The following is a 23348-nucleotide window of genomic DNA, read 5'->3' on the forward strand; positions in this document are numbered from 1 at the left end:
ATATACAAAACTTACCATTTCTTAACTGAACAAATCAATGATGCCTGCACCCTTTCACTTTGCTGTGTTCTATCTGTTCCTCAGTTCAACACATTAAGACCTAGGAGAGTATCTAAGGAAGGTCTGTTATTTTCCAATAGGAGAAGAATATAACAGACATTCCTTAAATATTATCTTTCCTAAGGAGTTGAACTGAGGAATAGATACATTACCTAGATTCTAATGTTACTGTGTTTAGCTTTTATTGTATAACATACTAATGACTTATGTTGAGGCTTTTGGACTTAGTGCTTTTTCCCAAGCCACTTTTATCACTGACCATGACTGATTTTCTAGGAACCTATACATTGTACTAGTCTTGCTAGTACTATGATGGAGAAGGAAGCTCAGAGCTCACAACATCAATGCCACATCCCAGAAGGCAGATAATATTAGTGAGTATGACTTCATAGCTTGGTTAAATATGAAAATGGCAGTATATCTCCATTGTTTTCTTCTATGGCTAGCTCAAGGCTCATGAATACTGGAAATAAAACAACCGTAGAGGCTAAATGTGACATATGCAACAAATGCAGCAAACCCAAGTCCCTTGACCTTGTTTAATGTTGGTTGTATCCATCCTGTGGAATTTTAATTTGATGTCAGTCTCATGTTAATCCATCAATGCATTTTAGTTGGTGATAAAAGAAGTTATAGGTAATCATAAAAATATGTAGTTGAGAGATGTGTGACATTGAAGTCAGAAATTTAATTTTCTGTGGGGAAAAAGATGAAAGGAGACTCTACTGTGACAGATTTAAATTAATTTGTTAGAAAAATAGATTAAATGTATACAAGACTGGTGACACAAGAATCATGAGGAAAGTAAAGCTTTGAGAGAAGTGATTAAAACAGAAAGTGAAGTCATTTGAGACATGAAAAGTGATCTAGGTCCCAAGCATTACAAATTGTGTGTAATACATTTTACCAAAGTTAAAGTAACATGTTCTTTCTCCATGTGATTAATCATTACAGTAGCTCTTGGGCACACAAATTACAGTGAGACATAAATCAAATTGACCCAGTCACCACTCAGTAATTCTAATGGCATAAACAAGCAGCCAGCCTTTACCAACATTTTACTGCATCTGACAGTCCTAGATTACTACCCAACATGTGGAGACAGCACAGTAGGCCACAAGAACACTGGAGAATGGAATTCTAGTTTTAGAGCCATCACTAGTTTTATGAAATTGGGTAAACAATGAATCTTGTGGCTATTCAGTTTCCCCTACGTAATGAAAACGAGAGTATCCATTCTTTCTTACTATGCGAGTAGGTTGCAGTTGTCAACTGAGGTAATTTCTGTACAAGTATATTGAAAATTATGGCACACAAAACAATTGCAAAGTATTAGATTACCTCCAAAGAAATGTGTTTAGGTGTGTAGTGGTGTTCCTTCCTCTGGAAGAGAACTACTGGGCATCAATTTTAATCTCATATCTATAGATATCAGATGAATGCAGACCAGATTTTGATCATTAGAAAATGAGCTAAAATGAATCACTTAGGCTAAACATAAAGTGATAATTCAATTTAATTGACTATGAACATAGGTGCACATCTATTACTCTTACTTGACAATAATCAGACCTTTTTTAGGACACTGGGATTTGCATTTGCTTCCATGTTGTCTAGAAAGTTTATAGAAACTAAGCAGAATCCAGATCAGGAAAAGAAAGGATAATGCACAATTATTTTAAAAAAGCGAAATGGAGAAATTTATCAGTATAGAAAGTCAAAAGGTTAGTTTCAGCACTGGGTGGTTATTAAAAGGAGATCCATGACAGTTCTTGTTACTCATTCATTTCCATTTTAACCAACCATATATTGATGTGATTATGCTCACAGCACTGCACTGTGCCAGACAGATTTAACAGCAATAACATCAAATCCAAAATTAAATATAGCCCTTGCAAAGCAGCCATGCAGGATTTTGCAGTCAAGTTGGGGAGAAATGGACCAACACAGATGAAGCAGTTAAATAACAATGCTTTCTTTGCATCTATTGGAAATCTTCAGTTTGACTTCAAGAAAAAGATAGTTAAGGTGTGAGGAGTGATGAAGTGTGATTGCTATGGGTACAGGGTATCTTTAGAATAATGAAAATGTTCTAAAATTGATTGTGGTAATTGTTGCCCAACTCTGTGGGCCTACTAAAAAACACTGAATTGTACACTTTAAATTTGTGAGTTGTATCTCAATACAGCTATTATTTTAAAAAGAAAAAAAAAGATAGTTAAGGAGATTATTTGGAAAATAACCTCCCAATAATGTTTTGGACATTGAATCTCTGAGACATTTAACAACTGATAGGCAAGTATGTACCTGCCTTAGTTAAGTCATGGAATATGAGATTCCTCTTTTAACTTTATAAAAGCAGTTCTCTTTCTACTTCAATTCCTCTAAAAGTTGTAGAAGAGAACTTAAATGCAAGTTCTTGAAAAGGTAATAGTCTGTATATTTATATAAGGTCAAAGCCATGTGCACTGAGAGATTGTGATTAAAAGTTGAAAACTCGCAGATATATTTTATATTTTCTCTTTGTCTCAGAGTATTTCTTCTCCAATTGTTTCTCCATATCTCTTCCCTATTTCTAATTATGGCAAGATTATTCCCCCAGACATGCCTACTCTAAAGCTCACTTAACTTTTCCCTTCCTTTCCCTTCATATCCCACTTCCAAATGATTGACTAAGTGCCATTCTACCACTATACCATGTTTTCTGTTACCTCTCTTAATTTCGGCCAATGAAATTCAGAATTCAATTACTTAAAATTTATGTTTCTAGTATCATGCTCCCCCGCAATTTATTTTGCAGACTGTCGCTAAATTTACCTTCCTAAAAATGTTCATTTGTTGTGGAGGCCCTGCTTAAATACCGTCAGTGAATCCAATTTATCTAAGCATTGGATCTCAAAGCACGACCCAAGGGCAAGCAATATCAGAATCACATGGCACCTTGTTAGAAATACAACTTGTGCAGTCTTATCCAGGACCAACTGAATCAGAAACTCTGGAGGTGAAGCCCAGCAATCTGTATTTGAACTAGCCATACATGTTAATTTTTTGGGGGGTGCTGATACAGTTTTTTTTAAAGTAGTTTCAGGTTTACAGAAAAATTGAGCAGAAAGTACAGAGTACTCCCTCATACCCCTTCTTAACCACACATACGTTTTCCCCTGTTATTAACAACTTGCATTAGTGTGGTACATTTGTTACAATTGATGAACCAATATTGATACATTATTATTAATTAAAGTCCATAGTTTACATTAGGTTCACTCTTTGTGTTGTACAGTTCTATGGGTTTTAATAATGTCATGTGTCCACCATTACAGTATCACACAGAATAATTTCATTGCCCTAAAAATCTCCTGTGCTTCACCTGTTCATCCCTCCCACCCTCCTCCTGAGTACCTAGTAACCACTGAAAATGTTATTGTCTCTGTAGTTTTGCCTTTACAGAATGTCATATAGTTGGATTCATACAACATGCAGCCTTTTCAAACTAGTTTCTTCTACTGAGCAATACGCCTTTAAGATTCCTCCGTGCCTTTTGGTGGTTTAATAGCTTATTTATTTGTGTAGCTGAATAATATTCCATTGTATGGGTATACCACAGTCTTTTAATCTATTCACCTATTGAAGGGCGTTTTGGTTGCTTCAAATTTTTGGCAATTAAGATAAAACTGCTATAAATATCCGTGTGCAGGATTTTGTGTGGACACAAACTTTCATCTCATTTAGATAAATATGTCGAAGCACAGTTGCTGCATCATATGGTAAGAGCATGTTTAGTTTTGCAAGAAACTGCCAAATTGTCTTCAAAATTGGCTGTACCATTTTATATTCCCATCGGCAATGAATGAGACTTCCTGTTGCTCCACATCTTTGTCAGCATTTTATGTGTTCAGTTTTTTGGATTTTAGTCATTCTAATAGGTGTGTAGTGTTATCTCATTGTTGTTTTGATTTGTAATTCCCTAACGACATATGATGTTGAGCATCTTTTCATGTACTTATTTGCCATTAGTAGATCTTTTTTCTTAAGATATCTGTTCAGATCTTTTACGCATTTTTCGATTGGATTTTTTGTTTTCTTATTGCTGAGTTTTAAGTGTTTATTATATATTCAGGACTTATTGCCAGACATGTGATTTGTAAACATTTTATCCCAATCCGTGGCTTGTCTTTTTATGCTCTTAGCAGTGTCTTTCATAGAGCAGAAGTTTTTAATTTTAATGAAGTCCAATTTATCAACGCACTTAAAAACTCATCGCCAAACTCAAGGTCACCTAGATTTTCTCCTATTTATTTATGAAAGCTTTACTGTTTTGCGTTTTACATTTAGGTCTATGATCCATTTTGAGTTAATTCTTGTGAAAGGTGTAAAGTCTGTGTCTAGATTAAGTTTTTTGCATGTGGATGTCCAATTGTTTTAGTACCATTTGTGGAAAAGACTGTACTTCCTCCATTGAATTGCTTTTGCTCCTTTGTTAAAGATAAATTGACTATATTTGTGTGGGTCTACTTTTTGCCTCTTTATTCTGTTCTATTGGTCTATTTTCCTATTTTTTTACCAAGACCATCGTGATTATTGTAGCTTTATAGTAGGACTTGAAGTCAGGTAGTTTCAGTCTTCCAATTTTGTTCTCCTTTAATATTGTTTTGGTGATTCTGGTTTTTTGGCTTGTTTTTGGTTTTGCTTTTGTTTTTGTTTTGTCTTTCCATATAAATTTTAAAATCAATTTGTCCATATCCTCAAAGTAATTTCCTGGGATTTTTATTAGTACTGCATTGAATTTATAGATCTAGTTGGGAAGAACTGACAATTTGAAAATATTCATTTTTCCCATCCATGAACATGGAATATTTCTCCAATTATTTAGATCTTCTTTGCTTTCTTTCATCAGTTTTATAGTTTTCCTCATATAGATTATGGAAATGAATAAAAGAAACCTTAACTAAATTCGACGTGGGAAGGCCTGTAGGGGGAGCTCTCAGGCCCTATTATACATGTCAATTACATCAAACAGGAAGACTGATACTTGCATCTCTGACAGGAAGTAAAATTAGTTTACTATTGAAAGGCGATTTTTCTCCTCACCTGGCAACAGACTACCCAATGAGAAGTGCCACAGCTCAGCCAATGAGAAGCTGTTGCCACCCTGAACTGTTAATTTCCCTCAATAGATTGTCATTTAGAACCGCCCCTCCCTAATTCCCCTTTTTCTCTATAAAAGTAGCTCCCCTTCTTTGCTGGATTTGCCTATGGTTTGCCATAGCATGCACAGCCCAAGTCACAATTCTTTTTCCTCTTTCCAAATAAGCTCATTTTGAAATAAAATAATAAGCTAATTTTCTTTTTAAGTTGACAAGATTTTATTCCTATTTTGTTAGATTTATACATAAGTATTTCATTTTTTGTTAATGTAAATAGTGTTGTGTGTTATATTCAAATTACAATTTGTTCTAACAGTTCATTGCTGGTATATAAGAAAGTGATTGGCTTTTATGATATATACTTGTATGCTGCAACCTTACTACAATTGCTTATTAGTTCCAGGAAATTTGTTTGGTTTTTTAAAATCAATTGTTTGGGATTTTCTAGGCAATCATGTCACCTGTGAACAAAAGCAGTTTTATTTCTTCCTTTCCAATCTGTATACCTTTGATATCTTTTTGTGTGTGTTATATTGCATTAGCTAGGATTTCCAGTATGATATTGCACAGGAATGGCAGGAGGGGACATCCTTGCCTTGTTCCTAATCATAGGTGGAAAGCATCTAATTTCTACCATTAGGAATGATGTTTTGATAGATTGTGTCTTTCAAGCAATTGTTCCATTTTATCTAAAGTGTCATATTTGTGGATAAACAGTTGTCCAGAATATTTCTTATTATCCTTTTAATGTCCGTGGGATTGGTAGTAATGGACCCTCTTTCATTTCTGATATTAGTCATTTGTGCCTTCTTTTTTTCTTGGTTAGCCTGGCTGAGGTTAATCAGTTTTATTGATCTTTACAAAGAATCAACTTTCCGTGAGTTGTGTCCCTGGGCTGTGCCCTTCACAAGTGCGTCTCAGTTTTCCTCCCACTCCCACCCCTTTGGTAATACAGGAAGCCTACAGGGGGCAGGAGTTGGGTATTTCCCTTCCATAGTTAGGAAAATCCAGGTCAGTTATGCTCTGGTAAATATTTTCCCTTGAGGGCAGGCCTTTATGAAGGAGAACTGTGTGCCCTGGGCATATATCAAGTGGTTACTTTTCCTCTTCCCCTGCTGGAAGCACAAGGGAATTTTTCTCCTATCTTCCCAAGCTTTTTATGTTGAATCAGAAACTAGAAGTCCTCCAAAAGCGTTTGATGTATAATTAAATTTGAGAACCACTGGTCTACAGGATAAATTCTAAACTCTACCATGAATTCTAAATTCTACCTAATCTGGCTCCATCAGGATTCTAATATTGTTTTCTACACTATCTTCTTCATCGTATCTATGGAATTTGTTCTGTTTTCTACATTCACTCCTATCTTTCCTCAGTCCCCCTTTTGCTCTTGTCCTTTTGCCCTTTGACTGCAATGCACTTTTCTTCCTCTGTGTGTGTATGTATATATATATATATACACACATATGTGTGTGTCTGTATAATCACGCATATATTCAAACCTTGAAGGTATCAAGCATTCTAATTTTTCAACAAATATCTTTCGGTGTTTATTGAGTGGCAGCAAAGGATAGAAGGATAAATACAATCCTTTGCTGCCCTCCAGGAATTTATTAACTACCAGGGGAGACGAAAACATCTGTACAATTACATGCCTTATGCTTCATAGGAGTAACAGTGTAGTCACCAGTGTAACATTTTGTGTCAAATGCACCTGTAGAAGAAAAAAAATACCTAAGTCACTTTCTGAGAACTTATTTTGTTTTCTTGATTTGCAACGCAACCGACGTCACTGAAAAACCTGAGCAACATAAGCATTATATTTTATATTTTACATATAAACTCTTTAATTTGCAGAAAATAACTGCCTCTGGTAAAATCACTCAACTTATCTCATGTAACCTTCTCCTTAATTCTGTTTAAATATGTTTTAAAATTATATCCAGGAATGCACAGATTTGTAAGCCTATACATTTTAGGAAAGCAGTTTGTATCAGAAGAGAGAAGGATCCAAATAAAGTTGCAGGTGCTAGTTTCTCTCGTAATGGGCAAGTAGGCAATTGATTTATCACTGCATTCAGCTGAAGTATTTTGCAGAGAAAAAGGAGATATATAAGTAATTCCACAGAGCAGCCAAGATGCCTCAAGATTCTGGCTTAGCGCATCACAGGGTACCACCCAGGGTGGTGCAATCACTTCCTTTCGGTACTAAATGATTGAATTTTTGCTTCTGCTTGTGGTTGAAAAGCCAGAAACTTTATGAGGAGACAAGTCTGAAGTCCTTCTCTAGCTTTAGCAGTCTGTATAATGATGGATGAGCTGTAATTGAAGCACTCATTCAAAAATACTGCAATGATAACTAGACAAACGATTTCTCTTCTCTTGTAGGAAGCAAAGAAAAACCTCGAGTAGGAAGTAGAAAAGCTTCCAGTGGGGCTTTTGATGCTAATTACACCTGAAGCATCCTCTCAAGCAGTCTCAAACTTGAGCATACCTATAGATATGATTTGAGGCCTTGGTAAAATGTGTATTGTGATTCAGAGTGTCTGGGGCATGGCCCGAGATCCTGCATTTCTATAAAGCTCCAAGGTAATGCTGCTGCTTGCTAAACTTTGAGTAGCAAGACTCTGGTATAATATAAGCTTCCTAAGAGCGGGGATTGTAACTCAATTCATGTTTGCTCTTAATTCTACGTCTGTTTTGTTTTTAATTACTTTTATTTATCACTCTGTGTCTATCTGTCTATCAATAGATGGATCAATTGATCGATCTCATTGTTCCAAGAATAATTTAATGTTATTTATGGAGGCATATTCAACAATTAAAATAGATTAAGTTTAAGTATATATATGAATCAGGGCAAAGAAAAAAGAGTAAGAGGAAGGAAGTAGTTGAATTTAGTTTCCTACTGGATGTAAGCCTAAAATGAAGCTCTCAACTTGGGTAACTATAGGTCCTGGTTTGCTGAGGACAGTCCTGGTCTATGCCTCTTACATCAATGTAATAATTAATAGCGATCCATATTCTAGATTATATGAAAGAGTATATGGACACCCTACTGTTAACTATTTTAAACAGATTTTTACCTGAAATAACATAGGCCTTTCATTGATGATTAAACTGCTTAATGCATGAGTGGAAAAAGTGCTTAAACAAATGCCCATGTATTGAAAAGATAAGATAAATGCTACATAATATTCTTAAAACTTGTATTCCTTTTACCACTAGGAGTAATAGTAGTATATTAGATATTAAAACTATAGCTTTCTATGTATATGATTACAGTGAAAGTTCTTAAAATTTATTTTTATTATATATCAATACAAACATCTTGAGATTTTTTTTTTTTGGTGAGGAAGATTGGTCCTGAGCTAACACCTGTTGCCAATCTTCCTCTTTTTGCTTGAGGAAGATTGTCCTTGAGCTAACATCTGTGCCAATCTTCCTCTATTTTGTATGTGGGATGCCACCACAGCATGGCTTGGTGAGCAATGTGCAGGTCCATGACTAGGATCCAAACCCATGAACCCCAGGCTGCCAAGGTAGAGTGTGCAAATATAACCACCACACTGCTGGTCTGGCCACACATCTTGATTTTTTAAAACAATATTAGTTATTTATTTGGTGATTTATATGAAATCTCATTGCTAGGAATCTTTGACGATTAGTGTTGCAGAGACAAGATATCTAAAAGTTACTTTCAGTTTTAATCTTATATTCCCCAAAGGGGCCCACAAAAATAATGAGGGACTTTCTCTTAGATAAATGACTTTTCACTTTGCAATTAAAAAAGGGTAAGGAGGCCCTTCATCAAATTTTTATTTAAGGGAAAAGGGGTGTCACGAAAGAACTTAAGGCCATTACTAATTAATAATATTAAGTTACAAAGCAGAAAAAAATCAAACTTTCATTGACTTCCTGCAGATATTAAGCAGCTTCAGTGATTAGATCTTGATAGTGATAAGATTTCCTGGGAACACGTAAGAGAATTTGTGTTCAGATATTTATACTTATTATTCTTATTCGTATGCATGATTGTTTTTGACCATATAAATTAAATGCTTTATTTTAGCACGCCAACTATTTACAGTAAGAAATACTACATTTTGCAATTATTAAACCTCTGTTGATTGCACAGGCCATTAAGAAAATATGTCGTTTGCTAGCCTAAAAGAAACTTTACCTTATCATTTAATTCCAGAGTTTCCCTTTGTTCTAGAATTTTAATTCCTTGTTTAGATGTGTGTATTTCTCACCACACTATTCTGTGAGACTAGGCAATGTATCTTTCTTTCTTATCTTTTTGATACTCAGAACATAGCATGATACTTTGAATATAATAGGGGCTCAATAAATAAGTATATAAGAGGCAAAAGTTGATAAAGTTTTAGACGTTATATATGGTAAAAACACAACTTGAAATATAGTTTATTTTTTTGCAATATAGAAAGTGGTAGATGAGAGCAAGTTCCTTAACTACCTAATCTGGATTTACAAAAAGTATTAAAATAATGATAAAGTCTACAAAAATTGCATTGCAATTGTGAAAACGCTCTAGTCGACTTAGCTATATTATTCTCTGTTCCTTGCAATTTCCTAACATTTTCTATTGTTACCTTTCATTGTTCATCCTCCTTTTTCAAGTCTCAAATCAAATGCCATGTCCTCTGAGAGGACATCCCTGACAACTCTATTTCTCTGTATTTCAACATCCCATTTATTACCTTTGCAGATGTTATCACAAAATCCAGTCACCTTGGATATTGGTTTATTATTAATTTCCTTCTCATTAATTTAAATTCCATGTGGGCAGAGATCTTGCCAGTTTTCATCACTGTATCCTCAACATCTAGCAGAATGCCCAACACAGACACAGTTAATGAAGAACTGAATGAATGGATGGATGGATATGAAAATACATATATATATGTCACAGGAAGTTCAACAAAGCAATATTTATGAAACATGGAGGAAGCAAATAAAATGTGATGGAGCTCTTGTGTTTCCCATAAAATAATTCCTAACATTTTTATTTGGGGGCCCAGGATCTACTGCTTGAGTCCAAAACTTGTCAAATCCATCTTTTAGTAATCTAGTATCATATACTATCCTAAAGCTAGATGTTTTAAAAAATCTACCTCTAATTTGAACATATTTTTGCCTTAGTGCTTTAAAGCCTATTTCTTGCTATAAAAAGGAAGTTATCATTTAATCTCTTACTTATTTAGAAATCACTTAAACTAAGCACAGTTCCTTAGTCAGTTTCAAGATGTAAGGAGTATTATTTGTATATATATAAGAATATTAATTTGACATTACAGCTTAAGATTTATCAGAAAAAGTATTAACTCTGACCATTAGTTACTCTAAATTGGATAATTGCTATTCTTTGAAAGAAATTTTCCGTAGTTTTATGTAGTCACAAGATTTTGTTTAATAGGCAACAACAGCACTCATTTTAAATAATAAAGTTTGCCCATGTGTGTAATACTTTATATAAGCACATTTATTGTCAGGGTTCTGGCAAGAAATAAATGAGTAGTTAAAAGGAGTTTAATAAAAGGAGACTCATTTCAAAGTTGCAGACAGGGTTCAGGGAACCAGCAAGTGGTAATACAGGAAATGGGCTGACATCAAGAGGGAGTCACGACCACCGCAGAGGTCAGCCTCTGCGGACAGGACAGTGCAGAGAAGTGAAGAGAATGGAGCAGAAGGGATATGCAGAAAAATTGGGGCACAACACCTGGTGCACATGTAAGTGAGTTCTGAAAATGCTTGATTTTGATACCAAAGCTTTATACATTTTGAGAGAAAAATTAGTTTTATCTTTATGTCTCTGTTTGTGTCTCTCTCTCCAAGGAAAATGCTTTGTAGCTAAAAGGAAAGTGGCGTTACAGGGGTGGAGAACAGGCACTCCTGTACACATCTGCTCCTGCTGACATCTTTAATCTCAGAGCACATTAAATATAATAATATAAACTAAGCTCAAAAATGACTTTGTCTGCAATCCTGTAGTTAGACATGACTTAGATCCGTCACACAGTGAAAGAAATACAAACAAAAATGCTAAAAAGGGCTTGAGAACTTTTACTACCTGAAATTAAATGTGACTTGAAAAGGGCTCTTTCCTATAGAAAAAGTTCCCTGATTCACTTTTTTCTTAGTATATTATGTTTGTAATTTGGGTGGTAGGTATGTATTTGAGGAGTTTTAACCTAGAGGTACAGTAAAAAGTATATCAGAGGAATTATATAGAATATCTTAAGATCACAGTGGTTTCATGGTAATTCCTAGCCTAGGATAACAAGAAGGTTATCACATTCTGTTCCTCTTTTCATAAAGCCAACTGGCTGTTGATGCTTTCTACATGATGAATCTTATCAAGATCACCTTTGTGGAATTCTCTCTAGCTTTTAAATAGTTTTCCATATAATGGGGTGAAATGAGAGTAATAATAATAATGTACATTTGACTATCTTGAGTAAAATGTGTGGGAGCACAGCCTTTATATAATGGAAAAATAGGTAGAGAATAAGATAGGCTTAAATGTGCATACCAGGGAAACTCTAGAAGGAAAGGAAGTTACTGAAGAGTTTCTTTCTCTTTCTATCTTTCTTCTCTCTGTCTCTCTCTTTCCTTCCTTCCTTCCTTCCTTCTTTCCCTCTCTCCTTCCTTCTTTCCCTCCCTTTCTTCTTCCTTTCTTCCTCCTTCTCCTCTCTCCTTTTCCCTCCCTCCTCCTCCTCCCCCCTCCCCCTCCTCCTCCTCCTCCCTCTCTCTCTCTCTTTTTCTTTATTTTCTCTTAAACAGAATATTCTTTCTGTTTGCTAGGCAATGCCGTGAATTTCTCTAAGGAAATACAATAGACTCATATTTGCAATATACATCCTATTAGAATATCTGACATCAAGGCAGAAATCAAGACCACATCAGATAATTGACAATGTTATTGAGTTCAGACTAATTGAAGTTGCATTGCATAAAGCTTCTAATCAGCACAAATGCTATAGATTTTAGGAGGGATGACCAGGGTAGGAGGAGACAAGGATGAAGAAATTCCCACATGACTCCAAGGTGAGTCAGAGAAGCCAGCTGTTTGCCTGGCTGAAATGTTGGGAAGGAATTTACCCTATGTCCAAGGCAAACCAGAAATTAGGGGGTCTGGCACTCCAATGCTATAATATTGAGCCTTGTATGTAGTGGAAGATGGATATGATCATAATTGCCGGTGCTATGAAATAGTTCAAATTTTTGAAATGGGTCTAATATTGTTAACATTTCAACTGACGTGTTTTCGCTTCCCTTTAAATCATCTTCCTTTTTATCCACTCCAAGTCTGAACTGCAAAACTTATCATCCAAGTGGACAAGAGAGGGAACAAGAGAGTATGTGTACCACCAAGAATAAAGAGGTTAAATAATAGCTTTGACTCTAAAATTTACCTCTTTTCACAAAATTGGGAAAAAATAGCCTTTGTGAATGGAGAATAGACTTCTGAATCTCACAAACATGCTTTAAACAAGTCAAGAGCCAGGCCTGATGAACTAATTAGATCCACTAGAACTTAGATGTTTCTTTCATCATGTAGTTAGACTATGCCGTCCAACCCTAATGATGAACTATGAGACTTGGTGGCTCCAGAATTAAAGAAGAAAGAATATAGTGTGAGAGGAGTCTTTACCACAAAGGAAAAAAAGGGGGAAAGACTATGCTTTCCCTTTTGGATGCCAATTGGAAAGAAAAGGAAGAGAAACAAGAGAGAGAAGGAGAGGAAGCTAACAGTGAGATACATATGTCTTTTGTCCTCTTCTCTTTGCCTAAGTCCCTGAAGGGGCGTGACTTAGGTTATGGAGCAGAAAAAATAGAGATGGTCTTTTATTAGGCATTGCCTTATAGAGGACCTCCTAATTCTACTCTATCCCAGAACCAACTCCGTCATGGGGTGGCTGTCTGTAGCACAGTAAAAAATGCATCATAGAGTGGTTAGACAAAGAAAGAGTCTGATTAGGTACTCACTGAACATACTTGATTTTAGGAGGGATGACCAGGGTAGGAGGAGACAAGGATGAAGAAATTCCCACATGACTCCAAGGTGAGTCAGAGAAGCCAGCTGTTTGCCTGGCTGAAATGTTGGGAAGGAATTTACCCTATGTCCAAGGCAAACCAGAAATTAGGGGGTCTGGCACTCCAATGCTATAATATTGAGCCTTGTATGTAGTGGAAGATGGATATGATCATAATTGCCGGTGCTATGAAAAGAAGTGTCTTTGCAAGTGGGACAAAATCATGGGGAAGCAATGTTTTTTCTGCACTTCTAAAGTATGTTGATACTGCATTTGCGACTCCATAACATGTCAGGGCTAGGCTGGAAGGTCTAAGAATCTGGGTGTAGCAAGAATTTCTATGCACTATGGATTACATGAAACTCCTAAACTAAAATTAGTGAGAGAAACCATGTTGAGGCCTTGGCTATAGTTGTGAAACAGATGGTTTCATTTGCAGAGTTACATATGGAGAGAAACAGTAGAAGAAAGGGTCATCTTTAAGAGTCTCTCTTAAGTCTGTGTTTTTTGAAAGACTGAATTCATTTTCAGAAAGAAAGTTCAATTCCAGCAGCAGAAGCTCTCCCTTTAGTACAAAGTTTGGGGTAGATTTGTGCTGAGGAGGGAGGGATCAGAGTAGAATGCTTACTTGAATGGTTACAGGAAACTGGAAAACTGGTCTGAGCAGAGCTGATCTTAGCAAGTGACCATTTCCCTCTCTATCCAGAAAGCAGAGGACAGAGATTATCCAGTGACTACTGGGAAAGCACAGGTTGGCAGGAAATTATGTTGGTGGGGAAGTCTGCACTTACTTCTTGCGTTTAGGCAGAGGCAGCTGCACATGCACTGTTGGTGCAGACCCAGCTGAGGCTCATTTCCATACGAGGGAAACTATTTGATACTTAAATCTTGCTATTTGCAACAACATGGATGGACCTTGAGGGCATTATGCCTAAAGACATACAAATACCATGTCTTACTATCTCACTTATATGTTAAATCCAAAGGAAAAGAAAAAACAAGCTCAGCCTTTTTTTCCCCCCAAGGAAGATTAGCCCTGAGCTAACATCTGCCAATTCTCCTCTTTTTTCTGAGGAAGACTGGCCCTGAGCTAACATCTGTGCCCATCTTCCTCTACTTTATATGTGGGATGCCTGCCACAGCATGGCTTGCCACACAGTGCCATGTCCTCACCCAGGATCCAAACTGGCGAACCCCGGGCTGCCGAAGCGGAACATGTGCACTTAACTGCTGCACCACTGGGCTGGCCCCAGAAAAAACAAGCTCATAGGTACAGAGAACAGATTGGTGTTTGCCAGAGGCAGGGGTTGGGGGTGCTGGGGGTGGGGTGAAATGGGTGAAGGGGGTCAAAAGGTACAAACTTCCAGTTATAAAATAAATAAGTCATGGGGGATATAATGTATGGTATGATGACTGTAGGGGGCCAAATTTGCCACCCCAAAATGTGCCTCTTTGGCATGCGGACTATTTTTAGGCTTATTATTTTTAGGAAACAAAAGACTCAGGAAGAGCTTTTACTTCCCCCTTAAGTGCCTAAAAGAATTTAAATAGAGAACCTGTTCCAGGAAGGGTGCTGTCACCATCAATAACTACAGATATGGTAGACAAGGAGGAGCCTAGCAAAGTCTGTGATCAAAGTCCTCTCTGTGTCCCACTGTTTCTATATGGTCCAGAAAACATTTGTTTACCAAACATTTGCTCGTTTCATCTTCCTGTTAGTTGACTTTCTTCCCTTTGAAGTCCCAGACCCCTACTGCCTTCTCCTTAGTTCTGGATAACATATAAGCCTCAATTGCCTGACGCCAATGGGCCTCATATTCTCATGGAGCCCCTGTACTTACAAAATTAAATTTGGTTTTCTCCTATTAATTGGTCTCATGTCAATTTAATTCTTAGATCATCCAGAAGAACTTAGAAAGGTAGAAGAAAAATTTTTCCTCCCTGACATGACTATAGTTAACAATACTGTATTGCTTATTTGAAAGTTGCTAAGAGAATAAATCGTAAAAGTTCTCATCACAAGAAAAAAAATTCTGTAACTATGTGTGGTGATGGATGTTAACTCAACTTATTTGGTGCTCATTTTGCAATATATACAAATATCAAATCACTATATTGTATACCCAAAACTAATAAAATGTGATATATTGCTTATACCTCAATAAAAAAATCAATGTTGCATCACACCAAATTTAATCCATTTCTTAAAAGAAAAGATTAGATTAGGCGTTAAAGAAGCTAAGATTTGTTTGTCCACCAGAGTATAGCGAATTAGCTGGGACCTAACAAAATTTGTCATTGGTACCTTCCTTCTCACCTTATGGCACGTTTCATGATGATCTTTCCTACTATTCACTTCAACTTTGATCTCAGTTTGAAGGCCAGAGTTTGAAATAGATAAGATGCAGTATTATCCCTAGAAAATATGACTGAAATTTAATTAAAGATAATGACTGAAGAGACAAAGTTTTTCCTAAGGATATGGAATGCCTTATGAAATCACTCATAAATGTTTCAGGCAAGCCAGAGAGCGGGAGAAAAATGGGAGAGGATGACTTTCCAAAGCCTAGAGCTGTAGGAATCTCCAAGTAGAGCCAAGTAGCCAAAGCCAACGTCAGTAAAGAATTGCCTGAATCCTAGGTAAATGTCTGAACTTAAGGTAGGTACTGTCTCACTCAAAGCACAAGGACCCAGAGGGGCTATGGTACCAAATCAGAGAACAGCAGAGGGCTAGTATAGACAACATGGGAACTGCAATTGAAAGAAAACATTAAGTAGATTCTAACAAGGGCTAAAATTTTTCTAAGAGGCATAGAAGTATAGGGAATCTGAGTCTATTTCAGGCTAAGAATCTGAACAGCTGGATCGAGCCCAGACAAGGTTGAATCAAGGAGAGGAACTGTACTGCCATGTTCAGTAAACTGTCAGCCAAGTTAAACTCTGGCCAGATTTTTGTTCCTTTAGGAATCAGCACTTTTTCTCAATTTATCAATTTCACTGTTTTTGTCTTTTCCCCTTCTATTTTGATCATTTCATTTTTTGCCTCATTTTTTGAATAAGTTCTTTTCAAAAATGTCTCCATTTCTTCGCTAATCTGAAAAGAAAGGAGGCTTATCCTCACATAAGGTAAGATGTTTAGAGAAAATGGAGGCAAATAGAGATGCTACATTGGAGGAGCTTAGAGTAAATGGTATCTGTTTTTCTAACCAAGGTGAGACTGCATTCAGATGCTAAAATTTGCATTCAGTTATGAAGCAGGAATCCAGCCTTGGTCACCCATTATCTGATTCTGATTTCAGAGGTAGCTATGTTTTCTTTGCCTCCTACAATGCTTAAAAAATGGAATTTATTTGAATACCTCGAGTTGGGAAATGCATTCTCCACTTTAGCCATAGGCTCACCACTGATTGTACCTTACATTGAATTCTATTTTATTCTCTTTTCTACATGTTTACTGTAGGGATTTGGATGTATAACCCTGAGATTGGCAACTGTATGTTACTGCTCTTTCCTTCCACTAAATTGTAAGCTTCACAGGGGCAAAGATTTCTTTCAGGTTCGTTCAATGCTGTACTCAAGCAACTAGGATATTGTCAAAAGTTCAGTACAAATTTATTGAATGAATGAATTAATAATAGAGGATAATATCCTAGCTTTAAAAATGAATTTTCAGTGGTTGAATGTCTAGCATTTTAGACAAAGTCCTTATATTACATCTCAGGGGCTGCTGTATTCTGAAATGTTTGATTCTAATGAATATCATACTGCCTCTACTACTCATAAATATACCTCCTTACCCACTTATTTGTCAAGTAAAATAAAAGGCAAGAGGTTTATAAAAGTGTACTAGGATTTTAATATTTTCATAAAGTGTACATACTAAATTAAGCACACTAAGAAAGTTCTATTACCTGAGTTGGGAAATTTAGTCCAAGAGATACGTTATAAAATAAAAAATCCTTTAAAACTGAAAATTAGGGAATAATGAATCAATTCCTTGCTCGCAATAGCAAATAGATGCCACGTAGAGCTGGATTAAAGAAATTGATCTGTGAACATAACCAGTACTTTTGTCTGGTGAAATTTAATTTTAAAATTATGTCATAGATTCAGAATTTTATAATTATAAAGAAGATTAGCAATTTTTTAGTTGACTGCACATCCTTTTGTTTATTTTGTCTCATTGTGTTGTTTTTATTTTTTTACTCTCATCTTTCACTACAGCATATGGTTCTCATTGAGCTATGAATTACAATAAACTGCCCCTTGATCACTGGATAGCCACATGACCCAGACTTGGCCAACCACACTTAGCAATATGAATGCTAGAAACAGAAAGAGTCCCAATAACACAGTTTTAGTTTGTTGAATACTCCAGGCTAGGTTTATACAGTTGCATGCACTAAATACATTACCTTCTTCTTATAAGTTAAACTTGGTTGATTTTCTATTGTGTGTAACTGAAAGAATCCTGATTAATGGGCAATATTCATACCTTAATTATACAGAAGACAAAATTGTGCTGAGAGAAGTTAAGGAATTTACTCCATACTACTCTACTCGTTAGTGAACAATCCAAGAATAGCCAGATAGCCTAATATGCAGTCTTCCTTATTTAAATTTGTCTTTTAAACTTCCCTGACTCTTTTCTTGCCTCTGCTATTTCTTCTCCCTTTGTGAAACATCTACTTTTGTACTATTTATGTATTGGGATATCGATACTACTGGGTCCTTTTGCTAAAGCACAACTTCTGTCAGTTCTGCAACTTCATGACTACTTAGTGGATTCAGTAGCATCAAATGTCTCCAACCATCTGTTTGCAGCTTATTACAGAAATGGGATTAATTTGCCTTAGGGTGTTCATAAATGAGTTCCAGAAAACCCTAGATGTCCTCTCCATTTGGAGCTATATACGAATTCTCTCTTCTCATATATTTTCTATCTTTCTTTCTTATTCAGTTAGAACAGAAAGGTAGAGAAAGACCATAGCCATCACCAGCCAAGATTTTGTCACTCTTCTAATTCCCTACTTCTAATTTTTCTACCTTATCTTAATATTAACAATTTTTAAGGAAAAAAATCTATAAACTATTTTTAGTCAAGTTTAATAGAGACTTCTCCTGGCCAACAAAATCAATTCCTCCCTCTATAGTGTACAGCCCTGAGAAACAGCTGACCAGAATAAGTCTTCATTTGCAAGTTACCATCTAGGTGTGACCATGTGACTAGTTTTCATCAATGGAACTCAAGTAGAAAAATGAGGGTCACTTCTGGGTCAAGGTTTTGACAAAAGAAATATGCCACTTTGTTTTGTCTTTTCTCCTTCTGTTGGCTGGATATTTAAAATTATAAGGCCTAAGAGCTGTACTGTCTGACATGGTAGCCATTAGCCTTATGTGGCTATTTAAGTCTAAAATAATTAAAATTAAATATAATTAAGAATTAAGTTCCTTATTCATGCTAGGTATATTTCAAAAGTTTAGTAGCTCTATTCTCACCATTGCAGAACATACTATTGAACAGCACTGGCTCAGATAATGTGGAGAGACAAGATGGAAACAGCCTTGTTCGTTTGGTCTCAGTGAGGAGAGCCGCCCAGCCGTTGGACACTTATGAAAGTGTGAAATAAACCTTTTGTTTGGTTGAGTAGACAGTTATATATTTTAGGGTCCATAGTTCATAGTATTTTGGCCTATCCTAATTAATACAGACACTTAATGGTTATTTTTAAACACTTTTACTATCTTGTCAGACATCTGGAAGATCCCCTACCTCCTTTTGTATTTTATTTGATAGATTCTTTTATTTTTTTACAGTCGATATCAAAACAAAATAGAACATGCATTTTAAAGCAGAAAGGTTTAAGAAGTAGTATGCTCAAGAAAATAGTCTAAAAGAAGTTTCTTATAAAAATGCATTCATAGTGTAGGAACAATGATCAAATTTCAGGTTTCTGCTAACTCCTGCTTACCTTAGAAGATAATATCCTCATAAGCACGAGATGGTGAAGGGCACAGTTTTTGGCTCAGAGTCTTTGGGTTTGAGTATTCGTTCTGCCACTTGCTATCTGTAAAGTTTATAGTTTCATGAGCATCCATAAATAACAAAAATGGAGAGAGTTAGAGGAGTTAAGCATATAGAGATCAGCATATCACCTTAATTAGTGATAAGGCCTGGACTGGAGAATATGGATTAAATGTGTGGCAATAATGAGCTTCATGATATGCCTGACCACACCAGTTTAGACCTTGGCACAGCCCTCTCAAGGGAAAATTTAAGTCTTTAGGGAGGACTCACTCAGGATTGTGCCTCTCACCGAGGGAGGAAGTTGAGAAAGAGAGCAGAAAAAATGTGAATTTCCAAAGTTTAGGAATTTTGATAGATTAGCATTACCCAATTTCTAAATTCAAACTAACGTCTATCTCTCCTTACCTGATAACTCCTTTCCCCACTGTAGTGAGGCAAAAATGTAGAGCAGAAGACCAGAAGGATATAGGGAAAATTTTTCCTCAAGAAAATCAGAGAAAAAAAGAGAGAAGGTTTTGGCATTGTGAACTTGTATCTTTTTATGGAAAATGGAGATGGTAATAATACTTGAGATTGCTATGAATATTAAATGAGATAATTTGTGTAAAGCATTTAACATAAAGCCTTATAAATAGTAAACTGTTATTAATTGTATTATTAGTAATAATAGTAGTAATGCTATTATTTTCTGTTGCCTGAACGTCCATAATTGATGATTAATTATTTAGTAAACCTACTGGAAAAGTTATGACATTTTATTTCATCATAAATATTTCATTTGGTATGAAATATGGGGGTTTCTGTTTTTAATGAAGCCAGTTAGAAAGAGAACTATGCTAGATTTCTAAAGGAGGGCAACAAATAGAGAAAGTTTTATGGAAACTCTAGGCAATTTGAGTGCTTTACTTTCTTTACAAATTTGTCTGGATCTGGGGCAGAATTTAAACAATTGCTTACAAATATCTGACAGGAAATTATATATTTAATCACAAAAGAAAGGATAAGTGTTGATTCTTTCAAATAAAAAAGATGTAACAAGCATATATTCCTATAATTAGCATTTAAAATTGGAAAAATATTAGGGAACATTGAGATTTAACAAGACTGGAATCATTCATCCATCTGCTGACTTTTACTGATCTATATTTTAGTGTCAATACATGACAGTATACTATGGGGCTGTTGGGAATACAGATGAGTTCAACATTGATTCTGCCTTCAAAAACCTACAGACTAATATGTGGAATATGTGTCTTAATGTTATAATTCTGTGTACAAAGTACTGTCTCATAATAAAAAGTAAACATTAGGGCTTTGAGAGTTCAGAGGAAAAGTATTTTCAGCTGTAGAGTTGAGAAGAAGTATTTTCAAATGTGGAGCATTTATGATGCATCAAGGGAAGTTTGAGAGAAGAAGATGGCATATGAACTAGGTAACTTTTGGACAAGAGTTATGGCAGCAGCCGGTTCCATGCTGATGAAACAGGTGGTGTAATCATGAGAACCAGGCTGTTTCCATTTGGATAAGTTAAGGGTACACAAAGAAATCAGAAGCAATACACAAACTTACAATAAAAATAAATGATTTGCCAAGTAGTTTATAGTTTTACTTAGCAAAATTATCAGAAAAATAGTTGAGACATATTAATGGAAATAGAAAAACTTTTTAAAACTAAAATATTTAGGATTGACTTGAATTTAAAAAGTTTTGAATTGGTTTAAAAACAAAGAGAAGATATTAATGACATGGATGTAATTTCTGAAGGAGTATTATATGTTAATAGTGAGCCAGCCTAAATGTTGTTACCTCTTCATAGACATATTCTGATAAAAGTCAGTTACGCAGGGGAGTGATGTCAGAATCATGGCAGAGCGAGGTCTCTGAGAAATCTTTCCCCTCCAATATACAACAAAAAAAATACATAATCCAACAGAGGACGTCCAAACACAACAGAAAAAACAGAGAGGGTCAGAGAGACCCACACAGCCATATGACAGAGGATGGAGAGATTTGAGCCCCCTCAAAGGAGATGGAATGAAGTAAGAGAAATCTTCACTTCCTCCCCTTAAAGACTGCAATCCAGGACCACAGAAGGCTTCTGAAAGGGAAGGAATGGGGGAGGGGACATTTGTTTATGGGAACATCAAGAACTCCCAAGGGCCCTTGCAGCCTAGAGGGAAGCCCTCTACCGTGGTGTAAGCTTTCACAGGGGGTGACCTTATTAAGCCGACAACCCAGGAGAACAGAGGGAGAAAACCCCAAGAGCATGCAGGAGAAAGTGCCCCTCCCTCTACCCACTCAACTTGGCTCCAGCCCCTGGGATTTGAGCTGAAAGGAGAGGGCTCAGAATACATGGCTCTTGACCCCCACCGAGTGGTCATAGGTGGTAACTGCAACCAAATAACATCAGGATGCAAAAGAACAGAGCAACTTCCTCTAGCAATATCAAACATTATATTAGATCACCAGGTCAGAGAGAAAATGACAAATACCCAGAAATCAGTCCTGAGGATGCAGAAATATGTAATCTAAATGATAAAGAATTCAAAACAGCTATCATCAAAAAAACTCAATGAAGTAAAAGAGAACGTAGAGAAACAATTCAATGAGTTCAGGAGCTACTTCACAAAAGAGATTGAAACTATAAAGAAGAATCAATCAGAAATATTAGAGATGAAAGACACATGGAAGAAATAAAACAAAATACAGATTCCCTGAATGCTTGAGCAGACACCGTAGAGGAGCATATCAGCATAATCAAAGACAGACTTGTTGAAATGCTCCAGATAGAGGAGGAGAGAGAACTAAGACTAAAAAGAAACGAAGAAAGTCTCTGAGAAATATCCAACTCAATTAGGAAATGCAATATAAGAATTATAGGTATTCAAGAAGGAGAATGGAGTAGGAAGCTTGTCAAAGAAATAATAGCAGAGAACTTCCCAAACCTAGAGAAGGAAATCCATGTGGAAGAGACTGCCAGATCTCCTAAATATGTAAATGTAAAAAGGCCTACTGCAAGGCATATTGTAGTGAAAATGGCAAAACTGAATGATAAAGATTACTAAGGGCAGCAAGGCAGAAGAAAATAACCTACTAAGGAACCCCCATGATGCTTTCAGCAGATTTCTCTGCAGAAACCTTACAGGATAGGAGAGACTGGAATGACATGTTCAAATCATTGAAGGACAAAAACTTTCAGCCAAGAATACTCTATCCAGCGAAAATATCCTTCAGATATGATGGAGAAATAAAACCTTTCCCAGACAAACATAAGCTAAGGGAGTTTGTAGCCACAAGAACCCTCCACTACAAGAAATCCTCAAGAAGGCACTCATACCTGAAAAAAAAAAAGGCAGAAAGGGGTTACAAAGCATGGAGTAAGAAGTTAAATAGGTAGACAGAATCAGGGCAGGATAGCAAATACTCAAGTATAGCCTTAAAGGCAAGGGGAAGGAAAACATCAAAAGCAAAGATAATTTTGTCATTTTAACCACAAACTGCTAACACAAGATGGAATAAGATGTGAGAAAAACAACTTAGGAGGGGAAGAGGAAAGGGACTGAATGAGTTTAGTCTAAGTAAATTAGAGGCCATCAGAAAAGGGACTATCTTATCCATGAGATCATGAATACAAACCTCAGGGTAACCACTAAACAGAAAAAGCAGAACAGAGACACAAATAATACATAAAGAGAAAATAAAGAAACACAACATAAAAAACTAGATAACTCAATTGGTAGACCGAAATACAAAGGATGAGAAACAAAGGAAATGCAGGAGAACCAGAAAACAAGCAATAAAATGGCATCAGTAAGCCCTCATATATTGATAAACACCCTAAACATAAATGGATTGAATTCTCCAATAAAAAGACACAGAGTGGCAAGATGGATTGAAGAACAAGACCCAACAATATGGTGCCTCCAGGAAACGCATCTCAGCTTCAATGAAAAACACAGGCTCAGAGTGAACGGATGTAAGATGATACTCCAAGCTCATGGCAAATAAGAGAAAGAAGGTGTTGCAATTCTTATATCAGACAAAGTAGACTTCAAG

The 23348-nt window shown here is 36.1% G+C and overlaps 1 long non-coding RNA gene across 2 annotated transcripts in view; it reads left to right on the forward strand.

Annotated features, from left to right (window-relative positions):
* The window catches only part of LOC138921822 (uncharacterized), a 213680-nt gene that overhangs the window by 23782 nt on the left and 166550 nt on the right, over window positions 1–23348 (forward strand). The window lies entirely within an intron of this gene.

The sequence above is a fragment of the Equus caballus genome, chromosome X, assembly GCF_041296265.1.
Source record: "Equus caballus isolate H_3958 breed thoroughbred chromosome X, TB-T2T, whole genome shotgun sequence".
NCBI lineage: Eukaryota > Metazoa > Chordata > Mammalia > Perissodactyla > Equidae > Equus > Equus caballus.